Genomic DNA, 17,763 nt, shown 5'->3' with positions numbered 1-17,763 from the left:
AATGACCACCGTAATGGCGGTCAGTGCCCGGGCACCGCCCCAGTCCCGTGGGGGACACCCCGGCTGCTCAGCCCGCCCCCCTCCCCCTCCCTTCCCCCGGCCCTAGCCAGTGTCCGGGCCAACAGCCCACAGTCACTCCACGCCATATCCTGCCTCCTCTCTCTCGCTCAGCAGCCAGAACGCCAGGTTCACGATTTTTAAAACCACAAGTGAACGACGCCATGGGGAACTCGCCCCGTCGGAGAAAAGGAGCATTGTATCATAATCAACCTCTTCGGGTTTAGTCAAAGAGTCTTTACTTATTTCAAATAAATTTAAACCACCCAATTCAATTTTTGAATGGACGAGTCCATGGTCACGCATGCACACGGCGACGGTCGTGCCGTAAAACATGACACCGGCCGTGCGCGGACTCTATAATGCCCCCTGGCCAACCGCTGGCCACCCCACCAATCCCCCCAGCCCTCGCGGAAGCCCCCCGTGGCCAACAGCACGGTTCCCACCTGACTGTGGCGGCGCTGGAAACAGTCCGCAGCCACGACGCCCCGTTCCTGAATGGCTGAGACCATGAGTGATCCGCGTGGTCTGGAATGCGGCCCATCGGGGACAAAGCATCGGGGGAGGGCCTTCAGGTGACACGCGCCGCCCCAACGGCATGCGGTGCATTGACGCGATTTGGAGGGGTCGGAGCAGACGAAACCTGAGTCAAACAGGCGCAGCCCCCAATTTCAGCATCAAAAGAGAGTCTCCACCTGATCGGCGATTACGAAATCTGTATCGGGGATTGGAGAATCCCGCCCCTCATGGTTTCAAACATCGTGATGATCAAATCTCCTTTCAGCCTTCTTCTCTCCAAGAAGAACAGTCCCAGCTTCTCCAATCTAGCCACATACCTGAAGAATGAACCATTCTCGTGAATCTTTCCTGCACCCTTTCCAATGCTTCACTTGCCTTCGAAAGAGCAGCAAATAAAACTGGATACCTACAGTGCAGAAGGAGGCAATTTGGCCCATCGACTCTGCACCGACCCTCTAAAGGAGCATCCTACCTAGGGCCACTCCCCCACTAGCCCCATAACCCCACCTAACCTACACATCTTTGGTCACCAAGGCAATTAATCCACATTCACATTCAATCCACTTAACCTTCACATCTTTGGAATGTGGGAGGAAACCGGAACACCCGGAGGAAACCCATGCTCAGAACGTGCAAACTCCACACAGACAAGGCCTGAATTGAACCTGGCTCACTGGTGCTGTGAGGCAGCAGTACTAACTACTGTGCTGCCATTAGCACTCCAGATGAGGCTGAATCAGCATTTTATATGTAAATTACTTCATAACTTACTTGCTTTTATACTCTGTGTCCCTATCTATGTACTCCAGATCCTGCAAACTTTATTAACCAGATTCTCAATCTGTCTTGCAAGCTTCAATGATTTATGCACAGAGACCCAAAGGCATGACTTCCATGCCTCTTGTAGAATTGTACCTATTATTTTATATTGCCTCTTTCAATCCTGCCTGCTAAAATAAATCACTTCCCACTTTTCTGCATTAAATTTAATCTGCCAATTTCATGTACCTGTCTATGTTGCTCGCGTCCGACCTTTTGATTTCCCATTTCTTTTGTTTTATTTGATTATTTTTAGTCCGTGGACGCATAATCGGAATGCGCCTTTCAGCAGTGGACTTAAGCTGAGGCAGCCTGATAGTCAGGACAGTGTGTTCCAGGATTTAAGCAAATTACTGCGGATGCTGGAATCTGAAACCCAAGAGAAAATGCTGGAAAATCTCAGCAGGTCTGGCAGCATCTGTAGGGAGAGAAAAGAGGTAATGTTTCGAGTCCGATGACTCTTTGTCAAAACGAACAGACGGAGAAAGTGGGAAATATTTATACTGTGGAGTGAGAATGAAAGATGAGTCATACACAGAAACCCAGGGAAACCGGGTGCTAATGGCCACAGAAACCAAGGGGAAAGAGTGCTAATGGCAGTCCCCAGAGAGAACAAAGGGTGTGACAGGCCAAACATCAGAGAAACTAATATCAGAGAGTAAACTGTGGTAGATGTACATGTGGGGGGAGGGGAAGGGGGAAGCAAAGGGGAGAAAGAGTGAGGAAAGGTGGATAAGATGGGGGAGGGGGTTAAATAGATATAAAGAAAGACAAGAAAGAAAGAAAGAAATGGTAAAAGACAGTTAAAATGAAATGGGATGAAACCATCTCGACCCATTTGTTTTCATTTTACCCAATTCATTTTTCCAATTAAAGGGCAATTTAGTGTGGCCAATCCACCTATCCTGCACTTCTTTGGGTTGTGGGGATCAAACTCACGCAGACACGGGGAGAATGTGCAAATTCCACACGGACAGTGACCCAGAGCCGGGATTCGAACCCGGGTCCGCAGCGCCGTAGTCCCAGTGCTAACCACTGCACCACCATGCTGCCCTTGCTTGAAGTTTTGGCCCTCAGGTATTTTAAAATAACATCTAATTTTACTTGTGTTTTGACTCCGGGTCAAGTAGGGCTGGATTTCTCTTCCAATCTCCTCTTCACAGTTCCTAAAGTCTCCAAGTTTTGTGTCATCTGCAAATTTTGGAAATGTGCCCTGTACACCAAAGCCGAGTGTAAAGGCCCTTCACGTTGATTCCCTTATTACTTTTACCTTGTCATTATCATTTTTAGTCCATGAATCTTCAATCTTTAACTGACATGTACTTTCAGCTCAGTTTTGCTCAGTTGGCTGGTCAGCTGGTCTGTGATGCAGAGCAAGGCCAGCAGCGCGGGTTCAATTCCCGTACTGGCTGAGGTTATTCATGAAGACCCTCTCAACCTTGCCCCTTGCCTGAGGTGTGGTGATCCTCAAGTCAAATCACCACCAGTCAGCTCTCCCACTCAAAGCGGAAAGCAGCCTATGGTCGTCTGGGACTATGGTGGCTTAACTCCGATACCTACCTTTAAGTCAAGCAGAGGAATTGAGGAACACAGAAGTTTCAGAATAGTACTATGAAGTTTTAGCTTTTGAACAGAAGAACTCAGACTTTCTGACACCCGAGAAATCGGAGGGATTTGGTTCGATTGGTTGGATGGTGGCCAATAGATTGGCCAAGGACCATAATCTGCCCAGCAACAGAGAGTGATTGGGTCCTGCCAAGTGAGGTGATTACAGAGAACTCAGGAGAAAGCTCCTGGATGCTAGAGAAGAGGTTGTATGTTACTCTCTCTCGCTCTCTCCTCCTATCTCCTTCTCCCAAATGTTTCCTGCCTACTGTTTCTGAGTCTGTAGAGAAGTTTCAAGACCCTGGTGAATCCACAGTGAAAACCACTACAGACTGAAAGCAAAGACATCCAACTGGAGACCTACACTACGGTAAAATCTAACTGGAAGACATCCATCTAAAACAGAGACTGTTATCCTTTTACTTTAAGTATTTTTTTGTTACCCTCCTCTTTCCCCTCTGTGTTTGTTTGTCTTGTGTTTATGAAGGGGGGATTAGAAATTGGGTAATAATTAACCAGTTGTATTTGCTCTCTGTTGAATTATAGTCATAGTTATTAACAAAAGTGAATTGTGTTTAAATTTACAAACCTGGTGACTGTAGTTCTTGGGCAGCCAAAGACCAGAGGCTTTGGTTATTTTTTTAGAATTGAGTGTTAATTTCAACAGTGTTGTGACTCCAAGTGAACTGTTGCTGGAATTGACCGTGCACTGGCCCAGGGTGTTGTAACACTCGGCCATTGATATATTTCAGGAAGAGCTGGATTCCTAGCGTGACCCCTGGGGGACCCCACTATAAACCTTCCTGTATTTACCATTCTTCTCAGTATCCTGTCATCCAGCCATTTTGTATCCATATTGCCATTGTCTCTTTTATTCCATGAATCCTAACCTTTCCCTCAAATCTGCACTTTTAAAAAATGCCCTTTGCAAGCTCACGCAGTCAACAGTATGACCTGTGAATGTTGAGTTTGGGTTGCAATTAAATGCAACCTTTAAGTTGGTTAAGTAAGCAAAGCTGTCCCCAGATGAGGAAGGCTTTGGGAAATAGCGTAAGAGGATATAAATTAGATTCATCTGAGTGTCTGGGAGGAACTGGGAGAGTCTGTGACTTTGCAGTCTTGGGAAGAAGCATGTTTCCAAGTGCAGGCGAACTTCGGTCTCATTCTTCCTCAACATATAATTATTGGAATTAACATTCCTCTCAACAGCCCTCATCAAAACACATAAGCAAGTTAGTTAAACATGATTTGTTCTTAGGAACATAGGAATTAGGAGCAGAAGTAGGCAATTCAGCCCTTTGAGCCTGCACCACCATTCAATCAGATCGTGGCTGATCTCATCCGGGTCTCAAATCCACCTCCCTACCTGTTCTCCATATCCTTTTAACCCGTGTTTAAAATCAGAAATACATCTATCTCCTTCTTGAAACCATTTAATGACTCAGATTTCACCGCACTATGGGACAGCAAATTGCACAAATTCACCACCCTCTACGAGAGGTAGTTCCTCCTCTTCACAAATTAATTCTGGCTTTCCTTAAAAAAACCTGCATTTTTCCAAGTCGCTGTTAAATTCTGTTCCAAATAATTGTTTCTTAAAGTTTCCCCACCACCGCGGTTATACATATATATGCACACACGAATTAGGAGCAAGGGTAGGCCACTCGGCCCATCGAACCTGATTCGCCATTCAGTAAACTCATGGCTGATTTGATTATGGCCTTGACACCACTTTCTTGCCTGCCCCCCGATGCCCTTTGATTCCTTTGTTCGTCAAAAAATCTACCTTAAAAATATTCAAAGACCCAGCCTCCAATACCGACTGGAGAAGATTCATGACCCTCTAAGAGAAACACATGTCGCCTCTACTCTGTCTTAAAAGGGCACCTCCTTATTTTTAAACTGTGTCCTTTTGTTCTGGGGCGACAACCTCCAGCTATTCACGCCAGTGAGATCTTCCGGTTCTGTCGATGACGCACTCCCGCCTCAGGTTTCCCGGCGACATGGGGTGGATTCAATGGGAAATACCATTGAGAGCAGTGGGACGCGAAGATTCCTCCCTATCTGACCAATGGGGGGCCACCTTCCGCCACCGAGGGACACATTGCAGGAAGGCCAGAGAATCTCACCCTGGTCTCTCCCACAAGGGGAAACATCCTCTCAGTATCCACTCTGTCAAGCCCCCTCAGGATGTTGTACATTCCAATAAGGTCACTTCTCATTCTTCTGAACTCGAATGGATGCAGTGTGTAAGACAAACCCCCATCAGAGGAATCAGGCGAATAATAAAACTGTTAAACGCTGCAATTACTGGGTTCATAGTTACACCCTTTTTTTGAGCAATTCTCCAGTCCTCTGGCACTACCCCGGTATCTAAGGATGATTGTGGTGTCAATTTTAATGCTTCAGTCTATTTTCTGATTAGTAATAATACTTGATAGTTCTTTACGACACTATCTGGTCACATATTGGTCAGAATTCTATGGCTCCGCCTCAAAGCGTGCCAAGCAGTTAAAGACCCCATTGTCTTCGGCAGGACCTGAAGATCACACCGACAGAAGATGTGGGAAAATCCCTGCCCGTTTTGTGCGTGTTCCTGTTTGCTTCTATTTAAATGCGAAACACAGACTCATAAAAATGATCCTGTATGGAGCTCATATCAAAGGAATAATGAAGTGATTTAAAGGGGCATCATTGCCGGCAATGTTCAATCAGCAGAAAGAGGAGTTGATTTGTAGGGTCTGTTGGAGCATTAAACAGCATCCATGACCATGCGATATGTGCACTGTGCACAGGTTACTCGTGGGGCCGGATTTTTGCGAAGTCAGCCAACTCCGGTGACCTTTAAAAATCGGGAAGGATTCGGATGCAGAAGCCCCACTCCCATTACCGATAGACCTCCAGTTGGATTTTCCATTCCTGAGACTAAGTGTTGATGCCAGTGCAGGATTCGTGGACTTCCACGACAGCAAAACTGCACCGCACCTGGACCGATTCATAAACGGTGCCGGATTCGCCGGATTTGCGATTGACACTCAGGCGGCCAACAGGATGCAGCATCATATACACACTTCACTCCCCACACGCACCATCCCAGCCAACAAGATGGCACTGGTTGCACTGGAATATGCCCATATGGCTGATGAGTCAGCTGGGGCCCGAGTGCACCCAGGGGGTGGCCTGGGGGGACACCCACACGACCTATGGCCCTAAGTTCACACTGGGCAGTCCGCGGCGTGCGCAGCTGCATGGCTGCCTAGCAGGCCGCGGCAATGGTGTTCCATGCCAGTTCACCCCGACCAAACAGCCCACCTCCTGGCCACCCCCGATACCCCCGCCTGGCCCTGGCAGAAGCCCCCCTGGTCAGCGACACAACTGTCAACAAACTATGTTGGACACTTTCTACACCCCCTCTCTCTCCCTCATCAGCCACGGTGTTAGTTTCGCAATTTTCAAAAACACAAGTGAACCATGCCTTCGGGAATTCGGGCCATTGGGGGTGGAGAATCACAGAGGCCCTGAGAATACCGGGTCAGGCCCGCTGATGATACGCCAACGATGTTTACTGTACGTGTGTTTTGGAACGCATTGACGCTGCTGTCGAATTGGGAGAATTGGGATTTTGTGTGAAATTGGCGCCCGCCGCGATTTCGGCATTGGAACCTGTACTCCGCCCAATCACGTTTCCCGATTCCGGCGTCGGCTAACGGAGAATCCCGACCCTCATTTTTGCCATTCGCGGGGGGTGGGGGGGTTAGTGCGGGGAGATTCACTAAAACAAAATAATCAAACTCAACAGGATTATTTGTTCGACTGAATCCCATTTTCACTGTTCCCAAGGCCAATTAGATCAGGGTCTGAGTTACAATTGGTGGAGTAAACTGAAAATCTCTTGAAGAGTGAATAAGACCTGTTTAAGGATAATAATCTGAGGTTTGTCTTAAATATGAAAAACAGCCCGGATCCGTCGAGGGTTTTGTTTATAAAACACTGGCAACACTCAGAGCTCACCAGAGATTACATCATGGTGGTACCTCTGTGGTCCTCATAGCTTTAAACCCTCGGTCCATGTTAAACAGAATGGGAGTAATTATAAATTAATGGTCTAGCAAAAATAAGGAACTTAAGTATATTAATATTCATAAAGAAATAGTTCTGAAGAAATTATTGGGACTGAAAGCGGGCATGTTCGTTGGATCTAAAAGCCAACACCCTAGGGTCTAAAAGAGATGACTCCAGAAATAATGGGTATGTTTATCTTCCCGTATTCCCTATATTCTAGAACACTTCCTGTGGAACATAACAAACATAACCTCGCTATTGAAGAAAGGAAAGAATTAGAAAACGGCACAGTGGCAAAGTGGTTAGCACTGCTGCCTCACAGTGCCAGGGTCCCCATTCAATGTTGACCTTGAATCCTGGTGACTGTCTGTGTGGAGTTTGCACATTCTCCCCGTGTCTGCATGGGTTTCCCCCGGGTGCTCCGGTTCCCTCCCACAGCTCAAAGATGTGCAGGTTTGGTGGATTTGCCTTGCTAAATTGCCCCTTAGTGTCCAAAGGTTAGATGGGGTTCCGGGTCTAGGTGGGTGCAGACTCGATGGGTTGAATGGCCACCTTCTACACTGTAGGTATTCTATGATTCTATGAAAATAGAGAACGAGAGGCCAGTTAGCCTAACAGCTGTAGTAAGGACAATGTTATAATCTATTACCATGGATGTGTTAACTTGGTGCTGAGAAAATAATAAAATGGGTGGAAAAAGTTAACATAGATTTATACAATATGGAAACATCTAATTAAGCTTTCTTGAAGTTACAACTAACAAGATGGATAAGGGGCAATCCTGCGGATAGAATTAGTTTGGATTTACAAAAGGTAGTTAATAAGGGGCCACACAAGAGATTATTACAACATTAGAACTCATGGGATTGGGGAAATACATTAATATGGATTGAGGATTGGTTAGTGGACAGAAAGGCAGCACGGTAGCACAGTGGTTAGCACTACAGCTTCACAGCACCAGGGTCCCAGGTTCGATTCCCCGCTGGGTCACTGTCTGTGCGGAGTCTGCACGTTCTCCCCGTGTCTGCGTGGGTTTCCCCCGGGTGCTCCGGTTTCCTCCCACAGTCCAAAGATGTACAGGGTTAGGTGGATTGGCCATGCTGAATTGCCCTTAGGTTAGATGGGGTTGCTGGGTTACGGGGATAGGGTGGTGTGCGCTTAAGTAGGGTGCTCTTTCCAAGAGCCGGTGCCGACTCAATGGGCCGAATAGCCTCCTTCTGCACTGTAAATTCTATGATTCTATGATTCTGTTGAAATGGAGAGTAGAAATAACTCAAAGGGGTATCAGGGATAAGTTTCTGGTCCTCAACTATTTGTAATTTCTTTTAATGGCCAACACGAAGAGATTGGGTGTAATCTATTTCAAGTTTTCGCACAATACACATTTTGGCTGGAAAATAAGCTGTGAGGATTCAAAGAGGTTGTAAAAAGAATCCCACAGGTTGTGTGAATGGGCAACAATTTTGAAGATGGAATATAAGAATAATGGTATTTTATACAGGAAACATGTTCGCAACCCTGAGGGCTGAATTGTAGATCTGCAAATTTCCCGCACAATTCACACAAACGAAATTCCAGTTCAGTAACAGTACAAATTCATTGGTTTTGAATCACTGTTAATTTTCATCCCAATCCAAAAGCAGAACTGTTTGATATGGGATATTTTTGCTGGGCAAATTACTGAAAACCCCCTCGTCTTCCTGACAATCACAGCAGATTGGTACATTACCTTGAGCTGTGCGGTTTACCTATAATTAGTTAATTTGTACACTGCCTGCTGGTTCCTTCTTTTGTGGCCAAAAGATAACTCTTGATTTAAGAGTGTTTGACCAATCTACGGTTAGATCAACATTCATGCTAAACATCGTGTTGCAGTTCTCCTCAATTTAACAATATCATTCTGTAGATGCAGTTATAATTGTGCACATGATTAAGAATTTGTTTCCTTCTGAAAATATAGCTGAGGCCATGATTTCTTTGAAGGTAGCTCAGACACAGCTGCTAGTCAGTTTGCATTTCCCCACAAACTGCATCAACCCTTAACTCGGATTATTTGTTTAGGTTTCACATCTGGCTTGGGCTGCAGTGAAATGTTGAATATAATATAACAGGCGGGGCTACCCATCCTGTGCCTGGGAAAGAAAAAGATGAAAGTTAAAAATAAGATTTACAAAACAAGATAACGACAATATTTTTGTGCAGTAATGAGGTGAAATATTCACCCCATGGGCACATCGACTGAATGGGATGGGCATTAAAGCTGAAAATCAGACCACAAAAATGCTTCAGTGGGCTGCGTCATATGTTGAGCGGGTTCCCCACTTCCGCACCTAAAAGGTCAGCAAGGAACCCACTAAGGGGAACACTGGCTGCATCATCTAGCGGAAAGATTAATCAGCGAGAGTTGGGATTTACAATTCTCAGGAACAGGAAGTTCCACCTCAGATCTGCCGGCCTGTCAGAAGCCAGAAAATCTCCAGGTCCTTTGGGCCAGGAGAAGACGCGTAGCAAGAGAGCAGAATGGGTGGCATGGTGGTTAGCATTGCTGCCCCAAAGTGCCAGGGACCCGGGTTCAATTCCGACCTTGGGTGACTGTCTGTGTAGAATTTGCACGTTCTCCCCGTGTCTGCGTGGGTTTCCTCCGGGTGCTCCGGTTTCCTCTCACAGTCCAAAGTTGCGCAGGTTAGGGGGATGGGCCATGGTAAATTGCTCCTTCTTGTCCAAAGATGTGCAGATTAGCTGGGGTTGCGGGGTTAAAGAGATAGAGCAGGGGCTTCCGGGTTGTGGCGATGCGGAGCTAAGCCGCGCGATTCGGCAGCTCCCGCGAAGACGGACTTTTGGGCCCGCTAACGGAGCCCCAACGGCACTTTCTTAAAAACCAACCCGTAGGGAAGGAAGGAGAAAGGTCTCCTACTAACCTGCATGGACCGGACCCGCAGCGAAACGGCGAAAAAAGCGGCCCTGGAGCAGCGGGAGAAGAAGGGGAAAAAAAGCAAAATGGCGGCGCCCACGGACAAAGAGGAGATGCAAGAGTTCATCAAGTGCTGCTTCGAGGAGCTGCGCAAGGAGATGGTGGCGCCTATGCTGGCAATGATTGAAAGACTTGGAGCAACCCAGAAAGCCCACGAGGTGAAGATCCAGGAGAAAGTGAGTGAGAACGACGACGAGCTCGTGGGCCTGGTGGTGAGAGTGGAGCGGCACGAGGCGCTGCACAAGACGTGGGCGGGAAGACTCGAAGACCTGGAGAACAGGTCAAGGAGAAACAATTTGAGGATCCTGGGTCTCCCAGAAGGAGTGGAGGGGGCCGATGCCGCGGCATATGCGGGCACAATGATCGGGACGCTGATGGGTGCGGAGGCCCCCCCGGGATTGCTGGAGCTGGATGGGGCGCACCGAGTGCTAGCGAGGAAGCCCAAGGCAAATGAGCCGCCAAGGGCGATGGTGGTGAGATTTCACCGGTTTACGGACAGAGAGAGGATCCTGAAATGGGCCAAGAAGGAACGGAGCAGCAAGTGGGACAATGCGGAGATCAGAATATACCCGGACTGGAGCGCGGAGGTCGCTAAGCGGAGAGCGGGTTTCAACCGGGCCAAAGCGGTGCTGCATCGGAAAGGAGTGAAATTTGGAATGCTGCAGCCAGCGCGACTGTGGGTTGCACATAATGGCCAACACCACTACTTCGAAACGCCCGAAGAGGCGTGGACCTTTATACTAACTGAAAAGTTGGACTCTAATTGAGGGTTTGTGTGGGAGGGGGGTGTTTGAGGGTTGAAGTATGATGGTTTTTGTGCATAGGGGATCAACCACGTGCAGGAAATGCTATACGGGCTGGGGGAGAGGGACAAGGCCACGACAGGAGCTGCGCCATGGGGGGCGGGGCAGGCTTTGGAAAGCGCGGGGTTTTCTTTCCCGCGCGTGGCAAGAAAGGCGGGAAGGGGAACGAAGGAATGTACATTGATTGGGAGATTCCCACACGGGGGGGGTCAAAGGGATGGCAGGGGAAGCCGGGGTCAGCAGGTGTCAGCTGACTTACGGGAGGGATATGGGGGGAGCAAAAAAGCTAGACGGGGATCTAGCAGGGCGGGGTGGGGGGGGGGGCAAGGGGGGGAGAGGAGGGAGGGGGGGAAGGGGGGGGGGGGAAGGGTTGCTGCTGCACTGGCCGAAAGAGAACGGGACACAGAAGAGGTGGCTGGGACGGGGGTCCACCGGCTGGGGGACTGGAGAGTGAGGGAGACGCGGACAAGGGACTGGCCCAGAAAAGGAGATGGCTAGTCGGCCGGGGGGGGGGGGGGGGGAGTCCCTCCAATCCGGCTGATAACGTGGAACGTGAGGGGCCTGAATGGGCCGATGAAGTGGGCTCGAGTGTTCGCGCACTTGAAGGGACTGAAGGCATACGTGGCAATGCTCCAAGAGACACACCAGACTATCGTAGCGGATAATGGACGGAGATATGTGATGGTGAGTGGTAGGTTGCAAGGGACGTGGGTGGTGTTGGTAAATGTATACGCCCCAAACTGGGATGATGCTGGATTTATGAAGCGCATGTTGGGGCGCATTCCGGACCTGGAGGTAGGAGGACTGATAATGGGAGGGGACTTTAATACAGTGCTGGACCCAGCACTGGACCGCTCCAGATCAAGGACGGGAAGGAGGCCGGCGGCTGCCAAGGTGCTCAGGGGTTTTATGGATCAGATGGGGGGAGTGGACCCATGGAGGTTTGCAAGACCGCAGGCCAGGGAATTTTCTTTTTTCTCCCACGTACATAAGGCTCACTCCTGGATAGATTTCTTTGTTCTGGGCAGGGCGCTCATCCCGAGAGTGGAGGGGACGGAGTATTCGGCCATAGCCGTTTCGGATCATGCCCCGCACTGGGTGGAACTGGAGCTGGGAGAGGAGAGGGACCAACGCCCTCTGTGGCGGCTGGATGTGGGACTGCTGGCTGATGAGGTGGTGTGTGGGAAGGTGAAGGGGTGTATTGAAAGGTACTTGGAGGCCAACGACAACAGGGAGGTGCGAGTGGGGGTGATATGGGAGGTGTTGAAGGCGGTGATCAGGGGAGAGCTGATCTCCATCAGGGCTCATAGGGAGAAGACAGAGGGCATGGAAAGGGAGAGGTTAGTGGGGGAGATCTTGCGAGTGGACAGGAGATACGCAGAGGCCCCGGAGGAAAGATTACTTGGGGAAAGGAGATGGCTCCAGCCGGAGTTTGACCTGCTGGCCACGGGCAAGGCGGAGGCACAGTGGAGGAAGGCGCAAGGGGCGACCTACGAGTACGGGGAAAAGGCTAGTCGGATGCTGGCGCACCAGCTCCGTAAGAGGGCGGCAGCGAGGGAAATAGGGGGAATCAAAGAAGGAAGGGGAGCCACGGTTCGAAGTGCAACAAAAATAAATAAGGTATTCAAGGCCTTCTATGAAGAGCTGTACAGATCCCAGCCCCCAGGGGGGGAAGGGGGGATGAGGCGATTCCTGGACCAGCTGGGGTTCCCGAGGGTGGAGGAGCAGGAGGCGGTTGGTTTGGGGGCACCAATTGGGTTGGAGGAGTTGAGTAAGGGTTTGGGGAGCATGCAGGCGGGGAAGGTCCCAGGGCCGGACGGGTTCCCGGTGGAGTTCTATGGAAAATATGTGGACCTGCTGGCCCTGCTACTAGTGAGGACCTTCAACGAGGCAAGAGAGGAGGGAACCCTGCCCCAGACAATGTCGGAGGCGACAATCTCCTTGATTCTAAAGCGAGACAAGGATCCACTGCAATGTGGATCGTACAGGCCGATTTCGCTCCTTAATGTGGATGCTAAGCTATTGGCGAAAGTACTGGCCATTAGGATTGAGGACTGTGTCCCGGGGGTGATTCACGAGGATCAAACGGGATTCGTAAAGGGCAGGCAGTTAAATACCAATGTGCGGCGGCTCTTAAACGTGATAATGATGACATCGGAGGAGGGAGAGGCGGAGATAGTGGCAGCTATGGACGCGGAAAAAGCCTTTGACCGAGTAGAGTGGGAGTACCCCTGGGAAGTATTGCGCAGGTTTGGGTTCGGGGGAGGGTTTATTAGATGGGTTAAGCTCCTTTACAGCGCCCCGGTGGCGAGTGTAGTGACGAACCGGCGGAGGTCGGAGTACTTTCGGCTGTACCGAGGGATGAGACAGGGGTGCCCCCTGTCCCCCCTGTTGTTTGCATTAGCGATCGAACACTTGGCCATATCATTGAGGGTGTCTAAGAAATGGAGGGGGATAGTCCGCGGGGGAGAGGAGCATCGGGTATCGCTATATGCGGATGACCTGCTGCTATACGTGGCGGACCCAATGGAGGGGATGGTGGAGGTCATGCAGACTCTGAAGGAGTTTGGAGAGTTCTCGGGCTACAAGCTTAATGTAGAGAAGAGTGAGCTTTTTGTATTACAGGCAGGGGACCAAGAAAGAGGGATAGGGGACCTACCGTTGAGGAGGGCGGAGAGGAGTTTTCGGTATCTGGGGATCCAGATAGCCAGAAGTTGGGGGGCCCTACATAAACTGAATTTGATGAGGGTGGTGGAGCAAATGGAGGAGGATTTTAAAAGATGGGACATGCTCCCGCTCTCGCTGGCGGGTAGGGTGCAGTTGGTCAAAATGGTGGTCCTTCCGAGGTTTTTGTTCGTGTTTCAGTGCCTCCCCATCGTGATCACCAAGGGCTTTTTCAAGAGAGTAGGTAGGAGTATTATGGGGTATGTGTGGGCAAATAAGACCTCGAGGGTTAGGAGAGGGTTCTTGGAACACAGCAGGGACCGAGGAGGGTTGGCTTTGCCAAACCTAGGGAGTTACTACTGGGCAGCAAACGTGGCGATGATCCGCAAGTTGGTCATGGAGGGAGAGGGGACGGCATGGAAGAGGATGGAGATGGCGTCCTGTAAAGGAACGAGCCTGGGGGCGTTGGTAGCGGCACCGCTGCCGCTCTCGCCGACAAAATACACCACAAGCCCGGTGGTGGCGACAACACTAAGGATCTGGGGCCAGTGGAGAAGACACAGGGGTGCAATGGGAGCATCGGTGTGGTCCCCGATCAGGGGTAACCACCGGTTTGTCCTGGGGAAGATGGACAGGGGGTTCCAAGGCTGGCATCGGGCGGGGATAAGAAGAATGGGGGACCTGTTCATTGACGGGACATTTGCGAGCCTAGGGGCACTGGAGGAGAAATTTGAGTTACCCCCGGGAAATGCATTTAGATATATGCAGGTGAGGGCTTTTGTGAGGCGACAGGTGAGGGAGTTTCCGCTGCTCTCGGCACAAGATGTTCAAGATAGGGTGATCTCGGGGGTATGGGTCGGGGAGGGCAAGGTGTCGGAAATATACCAAGAGATGAAAGAAGAGGGGGAAGCGCTAGTAGAAGAATTGAAAGGTAAATGGGAGGAGGAGCTGGGGGAGGAGATTGAGGAAGGGCTATGGGCTGATGCCCTGGGTAGGGTCAATACCTCCTCCTCGTGTGCCAGGCTCAGTCTGATACAATTTAAGGTGGTTCACAGAGCGCATTTGATGAGGGCGAGGCTGAGTAGGTTCTTTGGGGTAGAGGATAGATGTGAAAGATGTTCAGGGAGCCCGGCGAACCATGTCCATATGTTTGGTCATGCCCGGCATTGCAGGGGTTCTGGAGAGGAGTGGCGGGAGTAATATCCCAGGTGGTGAAAGTCCGGGTCAAGCCAAGCTGGGGACTAGCAATATTTGGAGTAGTGGATGAACCAGGAGTGCAGGAGGCGAAAGAGGCCGGAATTCTGGCCTTTGCGTCCCTAGTAGCCCGGCGAAGGGTCTTGCTATTGTGGAAGGAGGCGAAGCCCCCTACCCTGGAGGCCTGGATTACGACATGGCGGGGTTCATAAAATTGGAGAGAATTAAGTTTGCTTTGAGAGGGTCTGCACAGGGGTTTTACAGGCGGTGGCAACCGTTCCTAGAATATCTCGCGGAGCGTTAGAAGAAGGTCGGTCAGCAGCAGCAGCAACCCTGTGGGGGGGGGGGGAACGAGAGATTGTTTGAGGGGATGGACGAGCGGCAGATGGAATGGAGGGTGGGGAGAAACGGTACGTGCGGCCAAGAGCCAGTGTATAAAGCTATGTAAATATACCATCTTGCCATGTATATATCTTGCTCAGGGAGATTTTGCGTTATTTTGTTACGGGGGGGGGGGGGGGGGGGGGGGGTTATTGTTTGTAAGGGAAAAAAATTGTGTTGTTAAAAAACCTTAATAAAAAATATTTTTTTAAAAAAGAGATAGAGCAGGATAGTGGGCCTCTTTCAGAGGGCCGGGGCAGATTCGATGGGCTGAATGGCCTCCTTATGTACTATGGGGATTCTAAGAACTTGTGAGTGTTTGGGAGTCTTGCCAAATGCCTTGCTGGCCCCCAGTGGATTTACGGGGCGGTTAGGAAGGGTGAGTGAGTGGAGTGCTGGGGCTTGAGATACGCTGGAGAATGGACAACCTCGGGATCAATAAAAACTTTGAGTGGGGGGGGGGGTTCCTTCATCAATAAGGTAATTTCCTGATTAATAAGAGGATCAGGATTATGGGAAGAAGGCGGGAGAATGGGGATGCGGAACATATCAGCCATGATCGAATGGCGGAGCAGATGAGATGGGCAAGATGGCTTAATTCTGCTTCTTTATCTTATGGTGATACAGGGCAGGGGAGGGGAGGCTGTTGACAGGCACCGATGTGCAGTCCATCACCAGCCTGCTTGGGGAAACCTGCCAGGCTTGCCACTCAGTTGCAGGATAAGGCAATTAAATGGACATCCCTGCCATTGGCATAATCACAATGGTGGCAGGGACGAGTGGATAGGCAGTGGGGTAGGTCACACGCTGGATTTAACATTTCCCCACCACCATCAAATCCATCAGTTAAATCCAGCCCCATGAAGTCACTTGTTTGAAACATTTCAGTTTCAATTCAGTAATTAATTCACTTAATTACCTCCTTTCAGTAATTAGCTTAATTTACAATTTTAATCCCTCAAATAGGAAACACAAATGCCGAGATTCACACAAAATTATTGTGCTCAAAAACATTATTTGACAAATAATATTATTTTTCATAATGAATTGACTTTCACTTCCATTACTTTACTTGGCTTGGTTTCGATTTAATGAGATTTATAATTTGTACTGTATGAATTCAACTAATCATTCTCTATATAGTCAGTGTCCCTCTCCAATTCCTCAGGCGTGAAAGCTACATCGATACCGGTTTCCCCAATGTGTGATAATACTTTGGAATATTGCATCAGCAATGTCCAAGGCAACAGCTGTGATATCACTCTCGATATTTCCAGTGTCACTCTCTACATCTTTAGTCTTTGTTGAAACATAGATATTTCGTGATAGACCACATTGTAAGTTCTTATATCTTGAACTAACATAAGAGATGTCTTTGTGATCCTAATCAGATGAAAAGGAAATCAGAGTTGCCGACTTCAGAATGAGTGCGGAGGTTGTTGGATGCGGAGGCGGGCTGGCTGGAAGTCCTACCCCTGTGCTCCCGCACTTAACCAGAGTTTGAAAATAAACAATAAACATCCCTTCAGTTCTCATCCCTCACTGCCCACCCCTCACCCCCTCAAACACTCCACATGTCCCACCCATGCCAACCCATGCCACATCGTGTCTTATACCCGCCCCCATCCCCTCCATGCCAACCTTTGTCCCTGTACCCATCGCAAACTATATTTTTAACACTCCAGATATTTATTTTCAAAGATTTAAAGGACAGGACTTTTAAATGCCTCGACAGATTGACAGTCCCTTTTGACAGTTGGCCTTGACAGGTCCTCTTGACAATCTTGACAGAGTCTTGACAGTTCTGACTGGTCATCTGAACAGTCTTGACAGCTCCTTTTGACAGCTCCCTCTGACAGATGTTAATGACATTTTTGACAGTTGATTTTGACAGGTGTGTTGACAGTTTCAGTGAGCTTGACAGAAATTAGTTTATGCACTTTTTATGCACATTTATGCCTCCTCTTAATATTTCTGAACGACACCTGAACTACCCAAAGGACACCTGACCAAACCAAAAGGTCACCTAGGACCCAATCCAATGGGGGTACCTTATCTCTTCAAAGGGATACCCTGGCTATCCAACCAAATTCATTAATTTCATACCCGAGTCTAATCTGCACACTCCACATTTCACACTAAATGGAAGCAAAAATCAGATTTGTGTGGAGGAAACTGATGATTTAAATGGCCATCTGCCTCTGTGAACTGCGCAAGTACAAAACCAGGTCCACCTGCCCCATTCCTGTCCAAAAATAGGAAGTCCCATGTTTGGGGTGGACTTAAGATTTTTGACTACTCCTGCCTTTTTTGGCAAGAGGCTCTCTGCCACGGCTGAAATTCAGGCCTCAGTGAGTCAGGTAGATCACGTAATGTGGGTAATTGTGCTTTACCATTTCCAAAACACATTGAAAGCGGCGCTTTCTTCCACTTTTCTTGCAGCACAGCATTCACCGACCTCTGCGCTACTCCCACTATCATATTCCAGGTTGCAGGATCAGAGAAGAGAACCTCCTCAAAGAGTCTTGGTCTCTTACTTGCACCATTAGTTCTTCCTGCATTCTTGGTAAATTTCTCGGGCGGTATTCTCCGTCGGCCGATGCTAGAATCGGGAATCACAATCGGGTGGAAAATTGCGCGCCAGCTGGAAATCGAGGCCAGCATCGGATGCCCGACAGCATGCCATGC

Source organism: Scyliorhinus torazame, chromosome 16, assembly GCF_047496885.1.
Source record: "Scyliorhinus torazame isolate Kashiwa2021f chromosome 16, sScyTor2.1, whole genome shotgun sequence".
In the NCBI taxonomy this organism is placed as follows: domain Eukaryota; kingdom Metazoa; phylum Chordata; class Chondrichthyes; order Carcharhiniformes; family Scyliorhinidae; genus Scyliorhinus; species Scyliorhinus torazame.
The sequence above is the reverse complement of the archived record's forward strand: the minus strand, read 5'-3'. Positions refer to the sequence as shown.